Source organism: Tupaia chinensis, unplaced genomic scaffold (assembly GCF_000334495.1).
Source record: "Tupaia chinensis unplaced genomic scaffold, TupChi_1.0 Scaffold000067_2, whole genome shotgun sequence".
Lineage (NCBI taxonomy): Eukaryota > Metazoa > Chordata > Mammalia > Scandentia > Tupaiidae > Tupaia > Tupaia belangeri.
The window spans coordinates 827107-842968 of NW_006159527.1; the positions used below are offsets into that span (position 1 = coordinate 827107).

The following is a 15862-nucleotide window of genomic DNA, read 5'->3' on the forward strand; positions in this document are numbered from 1 at the left end:
CTGAACTTGCTATTGAAAGTAGTTAGATTACTTATGATATTGTGTGATCAACAAAATATTGGGGGAAAAGGAATTGAAGACAACTGTATATAGCAGAGATAGTGTAATAAGAGAGTGGGAAAGGGCAGAGGGTCAGATATGGGGTAAAAAACATATATATATGTTTTCATATTTTATATATATATATACACACATATATATGAAAGTAAAAACGGAATATTATTGATGATAACATGCATGATTAAGCCACTATGCAGTTTATTCTAGATGGGAAACCACATTTAGTATGTTGTGATGATGCTCAGGGAATGAATGTAAATTAATTAAAAAAAAGTTTCAGAAGAAAAAAAATACTAAAACTGTTCTTATCAAAATAAAAAAAAATGCATATTTGATAACTGCAGTAAGCTATACAGCCCCAGCTAGGTGCTACTTTATAGTATGCTCATTCTACTCACTGAGGTTTATGTCTAAAGTCAGACTTGGGTTCATGTATATGTATATATCAGCCACACTTGCTATTGCAAATATTTAGACTAATTAAATTGATTAGCAAATCAATTAAATGGGGGGGGGAGGCGTAGAAAGCAACCATGGATACCAGAGACAATGTGGGAGGAGGATGGAACACGGCAGAGGGCGAGGGATAGGGAATCAAGGATGGCAAAAAAAAAAAAAAAGGCAAAATATACAAGACATAGGAAATGGAAAATTATTTGTTAATAACACATATGTTGATGTGCTTGATTGAGTCAATATACAGTGTATTCTGGATGGAAAATTCATTTTGTATGCTGTAATGATGCATAATGAATCAATGTAATAAAATAAAGTTAAAAGGCAAAAAAAACTACTTTGCATTAAAAAACACTACCAAAAATAAATTTAATGATTATAATTTTAAAAAAATACAGAGATTCCTTAAACATTCATAAATACAACTTCCATATGACCCAGTAATCCCACTCCTTGTTATTTACACAAATGACAGGAAAACATTCCATCAGAAAGACACTTGCACATACATGTTTATAGGAGCATCATTCAAGATTGCTAAGACATGGAATCAACCTAAGTGACCAATGACCAATGACTCAATTTAAAAAATGTGTTACATATACACTACGGACTACTACTCAGCCATAAAAAGCAATGAGACTCTGGAATGTGATATAACATAGATGAATATGGAAGATTTTATACTGAGCAAAGCAAGCCAAACTATGAAAGACAGACATTGTATAGCCCTACTTAATATATACCAAATGTCTGCACTCTGTGGCAGAAACTGAGAGTCTGGAGATATACATTTTGACGATACAAAAGAATCATCAATCAGTGACTTCTCAGAGGGAAGGGAAATTTCACAAAGTAATGGATAATTAAATGGACTTGAAAGGCTGAATAAAAATTTTAACTAAGAGGAGTAAGATGGAGGTGCAGTGGTAAGATCTGATGCTCTGTGAGGCTGAGTAACAGGGGAGGTTCCACGGTCATTACTGGAAACCTATCTGAGTACACCAGGCACACATGTGGCCATGACTCAGGGCTGGAAGAGGCTGGGGGTAGATTATAGGGTCAGGACTGTGTTGGGGATGCTAGTTTTCTGTCTCCCTCTGTCAGACTGCCTCTGTAATTTTTGAAGGAAATAAAAATAAATAAACTTTAAAGAGTTAGGATAAAGAAATAAAATATTAAAGGTTCTATATGAAAGGGGTACCATGGAAGATATAAGGTTACATTGCATTGGGAAACTAACCCATACTAAAGCATTTGTAATATCAAGTGCAGGTAAATTATGAGCCTTAAGCTGCAGGAAAATGTGCCTAAACTTGTGTTTTAAAAATTATCTCTAGGAACCAGCAGATAGCATAATGGTTGTGTAGCTGAACTCCGACATAGTCAAGTTCAAGTCCTGGACCCAGTAACTTAAAACTCATGCCAGGTGTGTGCATCTGTGCATGCCCAAAATCCCAGGAGGAACATGGAGGATAAAGGATTGCAGCATTGCCATCCTCCCGAGGGGGGATGTCTCAATTTCTGTCTCTCTGTCTCTCTCTGCCTCTCTGACAACTGCATGCATCATATAGCAAAAATCTCTCCAAAAAATTATCTGTTTCAATCCATGCTGATGGTTAAGAATGCTGGATCCTAAAGGCCGACTATACAGTTCAAGTCCCAGGTCTGGTAGCTTGAAAAATATGCTGGGTGCATGGCCAAAATTCGAGAAGAGGGGAGAAATGGAGTAGACCAGATTGCAGTGTGACCATTCTGCAATGGGTGTGCTTTCTCTCGTTCTTTCTCTCTCTCACTCTATCTCTCTCCAGTGAGCACAGGCACCCTCTGGCAAAAGTTTTAAAAAGAATATAAATGATCTCCTACTATAATTTTGGAATCAAAACCCAGCATCTAGAAAAAGCTTAGAGTCAACAAAAAGTGTTCATGAGGCTCTTTAGAGCAGTAAATTTGCAGACGGAGAACTCTGGTGGGGTGGTGGATGAGGATATTAGATATTTAACCAGGAACAAGATGTACCGCAGAGAGCTCTAATTATCCTGCAGTCAAATAGAACCTGTGTTGTGATTAGCTTAAGTGTGGCAAAGCAACCAGAAAAGATGCAAGTTCACAGCTTTGAAATAATGAAACTTCCTCCTGTGACAACTGCATTTCTGCTTGAGCCATGAATTCATACTTCCATGAGTATGTCATTATGTGCTTTTATTAATGTGCTCACGAGGTGCATTTCTTATACCCAGTCTCATCGTGGGCATCTATGCAATGAGGAAAGTACTGTCAACACCAGTGCTGCCAAATCCAATCATGGGAATCAAACTGTGAATAATTCTTGTTGTCCATGAAACTTCAGCTATTATCCTGAAAAAATGGTAAGATTTAATAATACCGTATCAACTATCATCTCAGGAAAACAAAGATTCTGCCTTTTGCTTATTTACGTGACGTTCACTTCCTTCTTTTCTTTATTATATAAACCTAAAATTTTGAAGATGATTAATTTCTTTTAACACCATGCCAGGCTGAGAACACTGACTTTTCCTAGCTTTCCTTTTAGTGGGGGGTAATTGCACAATAAAAAAACAGCGTATGAAAAATGCTATGTAAAGAAATGCTATTATGTTCCTGAGTGAGATCTGACTTAGCTGGCATGTCATTTTAGTTCTTGTCTTTTCTTTCCTGATAACTGATTTGTAGACATTTTAGCTAGACAGCCAAAAATAATATAACTCTCCATTGTTTTCAGTGTGACAATAGTAATACTCATTCCCCCCCATTTTAACAGCATGCCAATTTTCTTAAGGTAATCAAGATCAATTACCTTAGCAAATAGAATACCCCCTTCATCATTTTAGTGGCATGAGGACCAAAAACTGACTAGAAGCAACCAGTTTAGTGGGAAAGAAAAAAAAAAACTATGTTTCATGGTAGAAGTGATCTTTCCTTGACAACTAGGACCACCAAAACTACTAAACCTAAGGTGAAGGGGATGCAAAGAAAACCTCCTCCTCACATAGGATTTTATGTGTATTATAGAAAAGACCCAATCCCATATCTGTATCATAGTCATGAATTCATGTATCTTGGCTATGGATAAAAGGACAATATTATACATGCTGGTAAAGATATGAGTCACTTTTTTTTTTTTTTAGGGAGAGAGAATTTTGCTATAGGGGGCATATGCTCTCCAGATAGACAGACAGAAAGCAATAAATCACCTCCTGTGGGGACGGCCACACCACTATCCTTTCTCCATTCTCCTCTTGGAATTATGGGCATGCATACACATGTTCCCAGCATGAGTTTTAAGCTGCTGGGTCTGGAACTCGAATCACAGTTGACTATGTGGGAGTCCAGCAATGTAACCATTATGCAATCTGCTGGTCCCTGTAAGCCACATTTTTAAAGAATGCACTCAAACCTCATGGGTTTTACCCCAGACAGGCATGACTGATTTAACATTTGAAATACAATCAATCTTGGGCCAGCAGGTGGTGTGGGTTTTGGAACACTGGACTCCCACATGCCCAACCACAGTTCAAGCCACAGACTTGGTGGCTTGCTCTCTTTCTCACAACCCCACCCCTCTGATGAACATGTATTTCCTGTAACAATTTCAATAATAATAATTTAATTAAATAAATAATTATTTTTAAGAAAGAAAAATAATCACTTTAACAAACCACATTAACATAACAAAGAATAAAATCACACAATTACTTTAATAGAAGCAAATAAGTCATTTAAAAATTTGACATTCCTTTAAGTAATACTTTCAGCAAGCAATTAATAAAAGAAAACATGCTCAATTAATAGGTGTGTATATGAAAAACTTACAGAAATATCATACTTAATGATGAAATACTGAATGATTCTCTCTGAAAATGATAACCAAGCAAGGATGTCTCTTTCTTTTTTTTGTTTCTTTTTAATTTTATTTTTTTATTATCATCATCATAATCTTCTTTATATTACATTGGATTACATATAACTTTACAGTGTATTACATTGTTTTTTTCAAAAGGGAATGCCATGCATGTCCGTCAGTACAGAGACATTAATCTCCCCACTTCAACATTCAATATCTTTTCTGTGTTTTCCCCAATCATTATTTTTATTATTCTAATTATTTTTTAAAACAGTCAATTGCTATTTCTCATTTTGCTTGTAAAAGTACTTTGCCCAAGGATGTCTCTTTCTTTCATCTTCATTCTTGAGGTTCTAGCCAATCAAAAAACCAGTAAAAAAAAAAAAGAGTCATACAGATTGAGAGGCAGAAATAAAACTGTCCTAATTAAAAGATATAATTGTTCCATAGAAAATTTTTAAAAATAAAATAAGTTACTGGGGCCTGCAGGTGGCATGGTGGTTAAGTGCACTGGACACACATGTGGCCAATCACAGTTCAAGTCCCATATCTAGCGGCTTACTTTCTCGTCTTCTCACTTTCTTTCTCTTTCACTGTGTCTCTCTCTGGGCAAATTTAAATAAATAAATAAATAAAAATAAATAAAGTTAAATAAAAATAACTCTTTAAAAAATAAAAGTTACTATAATTAAAATAAAGTAATACAGCTGTATAGTGTATATGTAAATATAGAATTATTATAAGATTGCAAGATATCAGATAAACGTCCAAAATTCAATTGTTATTTATATACACTGACAACAATCAAATGAAAAATGATATTTGAAATGCCATAATATCATCAAAAAATATAAAATACTCAGGAAAAAAACATTAATAAAAATTTGTGAGACTTCTGCACTGAAAATACAGATTTTGGCAAGAGAAATAAAACAATATCTAAATAAATGTTATATTATACCATGTTCATAGATCTTATAGTTTAAAATGGTTAAGACATGCAGTCCCCACAAATTCATCTATAGATTCAGCAAAATACCAATGAAAAACCAGCATACAAATGGGCAACTTGATTCTACATATTTCATAAAAATATAAAGGATCTAGAATAGCTACACAATAATGAGAGTGAAAAAATTTGGATCAAAGATTTACATTATCTGACACCTTACATTACTATATGTGTTGTTGTACTTATCAGGAGAGTATACAGTAGACACTAAAAACAGACTTAAAGAAAAATGGAGCAGAAAAGAAATTCTAAAAGACACATATATAGGTCATTTGAGTTTCCACAAAGTAGTCAATGCCATTGAATGGGGAGTATGAATTTTTTTAAACAATGGTTTTGGAACAGCTTGAGATACATATGCACGAAATGAAACTCCAATTACCACCTAACACACACACATAGGTACAAGTTAGAATAGATCATATATGAAACTATAAGGTTAACCTATGTAATTTTCATAAATGAAAAATAAGAGAATAATTATGTCCTTGGGTGGTTGATGGAAATTTCTTAGACAAGCCACATACACACAAAATAGGGAACAACGAGCCATAATGAAATATATACTTACAATATATTTATGTGATAAAAGACTTGTATCCACACAATATCAAGAATTCCTACAACTTAATAAGAAGACAACTCAATGGCAAAATGGGTAGTCAGATCTGAACAGACACTTCACAAAGGAAACTGTAGTCATGGTCAATAGGTGTATATAGAAATGGTCAAAATCATTCGTCTTAGGAACATGCAAAATTAAACCACAATGGTATGCCAGCATGCATTCATGATAATGTTTAGAATTATAAGCAATGACAATACCAAGAGAAAATGAGATGAAAGAGCCACTGGATATCCCACACTTCAGCAATAGAGATTGCAAAATAGTCTATCTCTTTGGAAAAAAAAATTTAAGAGAATTTTTTTTAAGAGAGATTTTTGCTATAGGTTGCATGCACTCACTGGAGAGACAGAGATCGAAAGAGAAGAATATCAACCCCCCTGGAGGGGTATGGCCATGCTGCAGTCCCTTCTCCATTCTCCTCTCAGGATTTCGGGCACACACGTACATGCACCTGGCGTGAGTTTTAAGCCACTGGGTCCAGGACTCAAACCACTCTCAGTTATATGGGAGTACAACGATGTAATCATTTTGCATCTTCTGGTCCCATAGACACCCTCATTTTAAGAAAGGAAGGACAGAGTCATGAAACCATCCTTAGTCCAGAGCGTTCTGAAAACCTGCTTAGCACATGTGATCTGGTCTCCATGATCCTTAATTAAGCCTAGCTTTTGCTTACTGGGAATAACTCCCTGCACCAATGTCCTCCATGACTTCTGCTTTTGTACTAAGGAATAAATAAGATGTACAATGGCTGCAGTGTGTGAAAATGGTAAGTAGAGCAGCCAGCAGTTAGTGTACTCATAAAAGTGTTGGATTCTCACATGACCAATTGTGATTTCAGTCTCAGAACTGGTGGCTTGAAAATCATGCTAGGTACATGTGTGAGCATGCTAAAAATCCCAGGAGAGTAGAAGAGGAGGGATTGCAGCATGGTCATCTCTTCTGGGGGGTGATTTCTCACTTGTCCTCTGTCTCTCTCTGCCAAACATATGTGCCCTATAGCAAAAACCTTAAAAAAATGGTAAGTAGAAATCATAATGAGGGGTTGTTCATGACATAAAGTAGAGTGATTATAGGACAGTGTCTTTGATAAGGCAAACATGAATACTCACCTGAATAATAATAATAATAATAATAATCACAAATCTATGAAGATTAATAAGGCAGAACAGTCATGCCTGATAATAACCTTCTCTTATGCATGTAGGAGTACTTTGTATCTAGACAAAGAGCAAGCTAATGCCAAGGGACACAAAACATGGATCATCTCTGTAGTGTCCACTCAGCCTTCTAATTTTACTGTCTTACCATCTACCATCTGGTTCTGTGCCCTAGGAAGCTGATCTTCAAGAATGGTTCAGGCTTTCTTCCTGTCATCAGATTCTATATTGAGATGGCATTTTTTCAAAAAAAATTATTTACTTAATTTTACTTATTTATTATTTTAAAGTTTTAATCAGAGAGAGGGAGGAAAAGTGAGAAAGCAAGCCACTAGGTCCAGGACTCAAACTGTGATTGACCATGTGGGAGTCCAGCACCTCAACCACCACGCCACTTGCCGTCCCCTTTGGAGTGGTATTTTTGTTTAACATTCCCCTCTGTAATGTTGTGGCAGTCACCAGTGTAGATCAACCACTGAGCCTGGAAATTCTGTTGTTTTCATCAGCAATAGGGAGAGAAGGTTCTTCTTTCCCGATCCACACCTGCTTATCTTGATTTCAGAGTCCACTGCGCAGACTGTATTCACACTGTGCCTCACTATGGCAAGGCTCCATTATTTCTCCTCAAGGCTGGAATTACACTCCCAAGGATTGTTGATAGGGATTGAAGTAAGAGAAGTCCAACTTCTCATCTACAATAAGACCTAATGTTGGTGGGCTAGTGAGTGAAGGGACTCAGAGCCACTACCCAAAAACATGCCACTTTGGCATAAGGATTTTTTTTAATAAGGCACATGAGAGAGAGAAAGTGAAATCACCCCCAAAGGGTGGTCATGCCACAATCACTTCTCCATTCTCCTCTCGGAACTTTGGGCACACGCATGCATATTTTCCAAGCTGCTGGATCTAAAACTTGAACTGTGTACTTGGTCATGTGGCAACCAGACACTTCAACCACCACACCCTGCATAAGGATTACTTTGAGCCAAAGGCAGTGTACGATCAACACATTAGGAAGGGTTATCTGATCGCCCCCTGTGTTCTTGAAACCAGGGCATTAGTGCCCTTTGTAGAATGTGTCTCCCTACTCCCCACAACCAGGAGGAGATCATGACTCTTATCATCAAGATGAGACATCCACATAGCAAGATGAGTTTGCATAAACATACCTTACTAAGGTAGCCTTCATCTTCCTCTAATTTCCCCCTGATATTTCCTTTTACAACCTCACAATTCATCACCCCTTGAAACTCAAACTCCCTTTCCCTTGATAAAAAGGTGCATAAATACCCAAATTGAACTGCATGTTTGCACTTCACTTTCTTTTTTGAACCCATGTGCAAAATAATAATAATTAAAAATATCAAGTATTTTCTCCTATTTGTCTTTTGTTAGTGTAATGCCAGACACAGAACACAGGAGCCTGAAGGAAAGGATTTTCTTCCTTGCTTTGGAGATGGCACACATACACACATGACAAACATGACAAACATGATAATTGTGTTCTGTAACAAATGAGTGTTCTTTAAGAAATGGAAAATAATTCAGTGTAATCTTAGGACCTTATTTATTTATTCAGAAGTGACCCACTTCAAGGAAAAACACAATATAAAAGAAGAAAGAGATTCCTCATGGTGGATTAGCATTTCTTCCTTCATCAGGAAATTCAATTCTTTCTGACCTTTTGATATTTGTATTAACCGATCCTATGTTGTGCACAAAGGCTGAGAGTTTATTTTAAAGAGACTCATAGGTTAACAAGCTACTATTAAGTTAGTGGCTTGAAACAACACAAACTTGTTCCCTTAAAGTTCTGGAGTTCATAAGTCCGATGGGGTGTTTTTGGGGTAAAGCCAAGGTGTTGGCAGGGCTAGTTTTTTCTGAAGGCTCTAGAGGAAATATTTTCATTTAATTTTTAAAATACGATTATTGATTTATTTCTGCCATGTGTGAGAGAGACAGAGATAAAGATAGAGAGACAAGAACCCCAATAGTGTCTTTCATCTACCCCCACTTTGGCCAGCCATAGAGCATGGGGATGTGAGTACCTGTCATGGTCAGGGAGGTCTCCAGACATGACCCTGCACCTTGCCAAATAGGACAGCCTTGCAAAATGAGGCATGGCTGGCACGCCACTGTCGTGCCCCCATTTCATTGCTTTCTACAATTTCTAATGGTCATTACTTACCTTGGCCCATGGCCCCGTCCCTCACTTTCATAGGGCATTGTTCCTACTAACTTCTGCTTCTATCTTTGCTCACCACTCGCTCTTACTCTTTTGCTGCCTTGTTCCGCTTATAAAGATGCCTATGATTCCACTGGTCTCATCTGGATAACCGCATCTCGGATTCTCAGCTTAATCACTGTGCAAAGTCCCCCTTTCCATGCAAGATAACACATTCACAGCTTCCAGAGATTCAGACATGGACACCTTTTGGGGGGTCATAGTCTATCTACCAGAACAAGATAGTAATATTAAAAGATATTTCTATTAAGTGATGTTATTTGAATTCAAGTAGAGTGTGAGAAATCCAATATCAAGAGAAAGTAAGGAACATGGTCGAGCTGGTGAATCACAGCTTCAGAAGGGAGAAAGAAAATAGAAAACAGTTCTTGAAGCAAGGCAGTTTCCTCTTTGTGTGCATGAGTCTGATGATGTGTCAGATGCATAACAGATCTATTAGATCTAATGGATCTAGACGATCGTAGCTCCCAAATGAGAAAGCACATGGCTGGGCCAACATGGTAGAAAACCGACAGAGACATGAGAACAGGGAGGCACAGCTAAAAGGCAGAACTAAGTATTAGGAAATGCTTGAGTGACTCTCATGGATCTTTGCACAAACTTTGGGGGAAGCACCTGCTTGAATGTTCTTATGAGACACTGTCAGGACTATCCTCTGTAACTATTTGCCAGAAGATAACCAGAAATGGCTCACTTATTATCCGTATTTCTGTAGTTCCCTCTCTACCCCAATTAAGCTCTAGAAATTATTTATGTAGCTTCAAGACATCCTCTAGATCTGGCAGTCTTGGGTTTACTAATTATTTGTGACTTAAAGAATTTGTTTTCCAATTTTATTTTTAAATACACTTCATTTTGTTTTTTTGTTTGTTTTTTTTTTTTTTTTCATGAGGAGCTGGGTGTGGTGGTGCGTGCACATAATCCCAGCTCTTCAGGTAGCTGAGTAAGAAAGATTGTAGGTTCAAGGCCAGCCTGAGAAAACCAGCAAGAGCTTGTCTCTAAAAAGAAAAAAAAAATATGATATATTGAAAAATAACATATCAAAAATAGCATTATCACATGGAATATAAGAAACTTTAATCATGTATGAGATATGTTGAAATAACTGTTGACTGACACCTGATAAATCTAGAGTAGCGCTGACCAATCAGTGCCCAATAGTCTTAGGTGGCTACTGGTTTCTATGCTGAAAGCAGAAATATAGAACATCTAATCATTGTAGAAAATTCTACTGGACAACACTATTCTAGGTGTTAATATTGGCTCCCAATTTTTAAATTAGGTGATGGATATAAAGTATTTATTTTTAAACGTTTTTTATATTCTCCTTTTTTTTTAACATTTAATCTCCAAAGCACGCAAAATAAACTTTCTCAACACAGATACACTAGCTGTCAGTGCAGTCAGAGACATTGCCATATACATTATCATTAGATAATTGCTCCATTTTTGTGTCTGTTAAGTGTTTTGCTTTTTGTTCCCCATTCCTCCCCTCCCGCCCTCCATTTTTGATGGTTCAACAAAAGGCAGCATCTATCTTATTCATTAGAGGACATCTGATTTATAGTTAGATTACATGTATCTCCATATCTGTAGCTAGATCTAAGTATCTGTACATCTCTTGGAATAAGGCCTGACACTTGAGATTTGGAACAAAGCAAAACAAAAAATAACAAAAAAGGGAATTATTGCTATTTCCTTAATGATCCCTTATTCCACAACAATGGACAAATATAGACATAGGAAGTGATTACGGAAAAATTACGAGTATCTAGACTGCCTTCGTCACTCTCATTCTTTTCTCTATACCTACATATATTAAAAATTCCAACAACATCAACTCTCTCCAATGCTTTTTTTGAGTGTCTGTATGTGTGTAGATATTTTAGTCTTAAGGCAAGTGTGCTCCCCAGAGAGAGAGAGAGACAAAGACATTGAGAGGGAAAATGAGAAATCACCGCCCCAGTGGGAATGGTCATGCCATAATTCCTTCTTCTCTATTCTCTTTCCAGGATATTGGGCATGCATGCACCCGTGGCCAATGTGAGTTTCAGGCCAGCAGGTCCAGGATTTGGACAGCGGGGAGTCCAACGGCGTAACCACTACACCATCTGCTGTTCCCACAATGCTTTCATTTTAAGCATGAATCTTCAGATATTCATTAACCAACAAATCTGCTATATTACTAATAAATGACTAAAGGACGTTGGTTTAAAATTGGGAACTTAAAGTACAGAAGGTGGTACAGTGTTAAGGTGGTTGACTCCCACGTTGCCGACCTCGATTTGAGTCCTAGACCCATTGTCTTGAAAATCATTCAGGCACGTGTGCATGCATGCTCAAGGTCCTAGAAGAAGAATAGAGAAGGGATTGTAGCATGGCCATCCCCCTGGGGAGTGATTCTTCACTTTCCTACGCATTATCCCTCTCTGTCTCTCTCTGGAGAATACATATGCCCTATGGGAAAAAAAAACATAAAATAATAATAATTTTTAAAAGTGGGCACTTGAAGACAGAAGGATTTTTTTTAAATAGCAGAAATTTAATGGTCTGCTAATGGGGGAGGAACAAGAAGCACTGCAGTAGCACTGAATAATCAAGAACATGTAGACTGATTTTGTGTTTCATATGAGTAGAATTCAGGAAGAATCTGTGTTCAGTGGACATCCACTCATCTAATTGCTGTTGTGGGCCCAAAGAAGTGACAAAATAAATGATATTTTCCCCCACTTACAAGTTTAAAAAAAATATTATATCGGGACCAGCAGTTGGCATAATGGCTATGTTGCTGGACTCCCATGTAGTCGACTGCAGCTTGAGTCCCAGACCCGGTAGCTTAAACTCACGCCAGGCACATGTGCATGCATGCCCAAGATTCTGAGAGGAAAATGGAGGAGAAGGGATTGCGGCGTGGCCATCCTCCCTGGGGGGTGATTTCTCGCTTTCTGTTTCTTTGTCCCTCTCTGTCTTTCTGGCGAGCGCACACGCCCTATAGCACACACAGACACACACACCATAGATACAAACACCCTTCTTTAAAATTTAAGAAGCAGACAGTATCACAAATATTTAAACACTGCTGGATCATGCCTTCATGTTGGTACCTCCATATTGAGTTCTGATTCCAGTTCTTTATCCAAATCCTGGGCGATACAGGTCAGGCCTAATGTAAGAGTCAAAAGTAAAACATTCATCCTGATATGAGTTATTCCTCATTTTTCTTCAGCACCTATAAACTGGCTGGCAAGAGAACCTCGCCACTTGTCTTGCTTTCGTAGGAGCTGGGTGCTGAGGAGGCACATATGGCTTACGGCTCTTACCTGCTTAGGAATCATAACAACCAAAATAGCGTTTGATTGGCAGACGGGAACTTTAAGGTGGCATTTTAGGAATGGATCAAGTTTTGGTATTTGATCTGTAAGCAAACAGTGCTTACCAGTTTATAACAAGATTCAAGGACAATGGTGTTTTAGTTCCCCTCCTGAACATTTAGAATTTTGGAAAACAATATAAAGAAGGTAATTAATCATAACTATGTTCCTGCTTTAGGTTTGGTGACGTGATATAGTTACACTTGCTTTGCTTTCAAATTATTTGGTCTCTTTACATCTGCCTTAGTTGGCCTGAGTATGTGTCCATGGAAGCGTGCCTTTAGATCGTATGAATGAAGCGATCTTGGCACCACTGGAGCAACGTTTCTATTGTAAAGAGTTTAGGAAAGTCAATACATATTTAAAAATATATATATATTTGAGATTGGTGTAATCCTATTTGCCTATTTTTGTTCTTTTTGTTGTTGTTGCCCATGCTTTTCAGGTCTTACTTAAAAATCCGTTGTCTACTCTTTTTTCCCCTTGGTTCTCATCCTCCCCAACCCCAAATTCCCACCCTCCTCCCACACTGTCTCTAGTACCCACAGTTGCTGTCCAAGGTCTCATATCTTCTAATTTCTCAGTTTCTTCCATAGGGTGCAGACATTTGGTATATATTAAGTGGGACTTTTTTTTTTGAGAGAGAGATTTTTGTTACAGGGCACGTGCGCTCGCCAGAGAGACAGAGAGAGACAAAGAGACAGAAAGCGAGAAATCGCCCCCCAGGGGAGATGGCCATGCCACAATCCCTTCTCCTCCATTCTCCTCTCAGGATCTTGGGCACACATGCACACTCGTCGGCGTGAGTATAAGCCACCGGGTCCGGGACTTGAACCACAGTCGATTACATGGGAGTTCATCGACATAACCATTACGCTAACTGCTTGTCCCCAATGCCTCTTTTCCATAGAATGGCTTGCTTTGCTTAGCTTTAGATCTTCCATATTTGTTCACTTTCTATTTAACAGCAAAAAAAAGAGAAACATTATCTCTTGTTGATAATGGGTATGGTAATATTTTTTTAAAAAGATTTATTTTATTATTTTTTATTTAATTTGCTGCAGAACATGCACACTCATGAGTGAGAGAGAGAGAAAGAGAGAGTGACAATGATAAAGCAAGCTGCCAGGTCTAGAACTCAAGCTGTGATTGGCCATATGAGGGTCCAGAGCCTTAACCACTACACCAACTGCTAGTCCCTCCCCCATGGTAATATCTTGACTGAGCTAATATACAGTGTATTCATGCTGGAAAAAATAATTTTGTGTGCCATAAAGGTGTATAGTGATTGAATGTAGAGGAAAAAAACCAAGAAAATAAAAGAAAATTTAAAAATATATATATTTGCCTAGACCAATGTCCTGAGGAGTTTACCCAATATTCTCTTCTAGTAATTTTATGGTTTTTGGTTTTTAAATTAAGTCTTTAATCCTTCTTAAGTTTTTTTTTAATATGGTGAGAGAAATCTATGCATATAGACATAAAAAATTTCTAGCATTGGGTATTGAAGAGAATATCTTTCCCCTAATAAATGTTCTTGGGACCTTTGTCATAATAAGTTAATTGTATATATATGAATATTTCTAAGCTCTCTATTCTGTTCCATAGGTCTATGTGTCTGCTTTTTCATGACACTGCCATGCAGTTTTTGCTACAATAACTTTGTAATATATTTTGATGACAGGCAATGTGGTGCCTCCAAGCTGTTTTTTTTTTTTTTTTTAACTTTCAATTTTATTTTTAAATGTTTATTCCATAGGACACATGTGCTCACTGGAGAGAGAGAGAGAAGAAAAGAGAGAAATCACTCCCCAAAGAGGATGGCCATGCTGCAATCCCTTCTCCATTCTCCTCTTGGGATTTTGAGCATCCATGCCCACTCTCCCAGCACAATTTTCAAGCTGCTGCTTCCAGGACTCAAACTATGGTTGGCCATGTGGGAATCCAGTGCCTCTCCCACTATGTCACCTGCTGGCCCCAGGGAATTTTATTTTTTTTATTTTTCACAGGATTTCTTTGGCTATTCATGGTATTTTGTAATTTCATACAAATTTTATGATAATTTTTTAAATTTCTACACTACAAAAGAAACAATAAAGTGAAGAGACAATTTACAGAATGGATAAATATTTGCAATTTACAAATCCAACAGGGAATAGATAATCAGAGTATACAAGAAACCAAAACAGCTCAGGACACAAACACACACACACACACACACACACACACACACACACAAACAGCAAATAATTTTATTTAAAAATGGGCTATTTATCTGGACAGTTATCAAAATAATACTCAAAAATGACCAAAAAGTGTGTGGAAAATGCTCAGTGATTAACTATCAGAAAACCAAAAACCACCATGTGTTATCCTTCACCCCAGTTAGAGTGACTATTATAAAAGAAAGAAAGAAACAAACAAACAAAAAAGAAAATTGACAAGTGCTACTTAGACAAGGAGGACCTCATGCATTGTTGGTGGGGATGGAAATTAGTACGTTAATTATAGAAAACAATGTAGTGATTACTCCAAAATATAAAATAAGCCTGTTTCAGTGGTAACATGCTGCTCAAGTGATGCTGAATCCATATGGACGATCCTGACTTCAGTTCTCCATTGACCTGTACATGCTGAGGTCCCTGTGCCCATAGTCCAGGTTAATTTGGAAGGCTGAATGGGAGAGGTATTGTGGTGCAAGACTGTTGGTGGTGCTTGTTCCTCTGTTTTCTGAAAGCAATCAACTGAAAAAAATAAAATAAAATAAAGTAAAAACTAACTGAAAATAGTGCTACCTTAAGTTCTAGTCACCTCACTACTGGGTATATACACAAAGAACAGAAATGAGAATACATGGAGATATCTTCAGTCTGCGTTTATGGCTGCATTACTCACAATGGCTACGACATGAAACCAAACTAAGTGGCCAACAATGAATAAATGGGTAAAGAAAATGTGTTATTTATATACCATGAACTATAATTCAGCCATGTAAAGGCTTAAATTCCGTTATTTGTGACAACAAGGATAAGTCTAGGGGGAATAATGTTAAATGAAATAACCAG

The 15862-nt window shown here is 37.3% G+C and overlaps 1 pseudogene; it reads right to left on the reverse strand.

Annotated features, from left to right (window-relative positions):
* Positions 1–9407, reverse strand: part of LOC102481041 (kinetochore protein NDC80 homolog) — a 14042-nt pseudogene extending 4635 nt beyond the window's left edge.
* Between the last annotated feature and the right edge of the window lie 6455 nt (positions 9408–15862).